Below are 1,421 nucleotides of genomic sequence, written 5' to 3'. Positions count from 1 at the left end.
AACGAGCGCACGAGCACGTCTCCCTTTGGAGATTTTTCTAGGGTGTTGATCGCTCACATTCAAACCGCCGTCCGAGTCCAATTTTATTTATTTATTTTTTATCTGGCAAGGAAAGTAAGAATTAATACTTAGCCCTCTTTAGGAACTTTCAGTTTTCAAAATTCTTCTACTGAATCGGCTTTCAATATTGCATTTTGGTGAAAGGAATTTAACACAAAAAAGTTATTTGGTGGGTAAATTTTTTTGAAGCTCTTTTAACTATTACCATAATTTAAATATGAATAATGATGAATAATAGTAAATAGTTGATTTGGAATGTACAAATAAGGGAAGAAAAAAAATCATAATTAAAGTGACGGAGTGAAATTGCTAATGATGCAACAACGATTAATTGACATAGTGAAGATCCGGGTATGCAAATTTAACCCAATCTACATGATATAATTTTTTTTCCTTGACTACACGATAGAAGTTGAAAAAGATGGCAGCAAAACTATCCCATTTTTATTCTTATTGATAACTATAAATCACTTTAACAGCCAAACGGGTAGCCTTCAAAAAAGAAAAAAAAATTATATATACATATATATTGTGTATGTATATATATATATATATATATTTGAGAGAGAAAGAAAATTATTTAGAATTCTACATAGAATTGAATTTTGAATGAGAGTTCATAAATCTTGGAACTCTTCATACTTTGAAGTCAAATAGGAGTCAATAGTATTTTTTTCCTGCAACTCTTCAATCCTTTTATTCTTCCTTTGTTGAATTGTTTTTCTAACAATATTTTTTTCAGTAAAGTTCTGTGAAATTTTGCTCAGCATTATTTTTTTATTTTTTTGGGTATAGAGAAGGAAGAAAATGATACAGAAATAGAAAGGTAAAAGTTTGCAATGAAATTCATAAATGGAAATAGATTAAATAATGGACAATATAGGAATTTTATATTTAGAGCTAATTTGGGACTGCTGTTAGAATGTTAAAAGCGCTTTTAATAGTAGAGCTGTTATAGAAATGCTATCAGTAAAACGCAGTTAAGCGTTTGGTACACATTGTATAGAGCACTTTTTATATTTGAAGCACTTTAAAAATTGTTTGGTAATAATATTGCTCAAATCACTTTTATTACTAATTTTATTATATTACCCTTACATTAAACATATGATAATTCTCTAATATTAAATATTATAAAATTCCATTGAGTTCAATGATTTATAAAGATGAACTTGTATATTTTTTTAAATATCACATATTTTGTTTATGATATCGAATTTGTTTTGAATACTAAAATATAAATGAGTTAAACATATTTTAATGATGATTATTTTGTATTTGATTTTGGATCCTTTAGTAATAAAATAAACAAATTTGCTCATATGCTATCTAATAATGAAATTTAATAATATAATATTTTG

Source organism: Cornus florida, unplaced genomic scaffold (assembly GCF_030987335.1).
Source record: "Cornus florida cultivar Cherokee Brave unplaced genomic scaffold, ASM3098733v1 CherokeeBrave_3.0.0_Hap2_Chr06, whole genome shotgun sequence".
NCBI classification, from domain to species: domain Eukaryota; kingdom Viridiplantae; phylum Streptophyta; class Magnoliopsida; order Cornales; family Cornaceae; genus Cornus; species Cornus florida.
Note: the sequence above shows the minus strand (reverse complement) of the source record.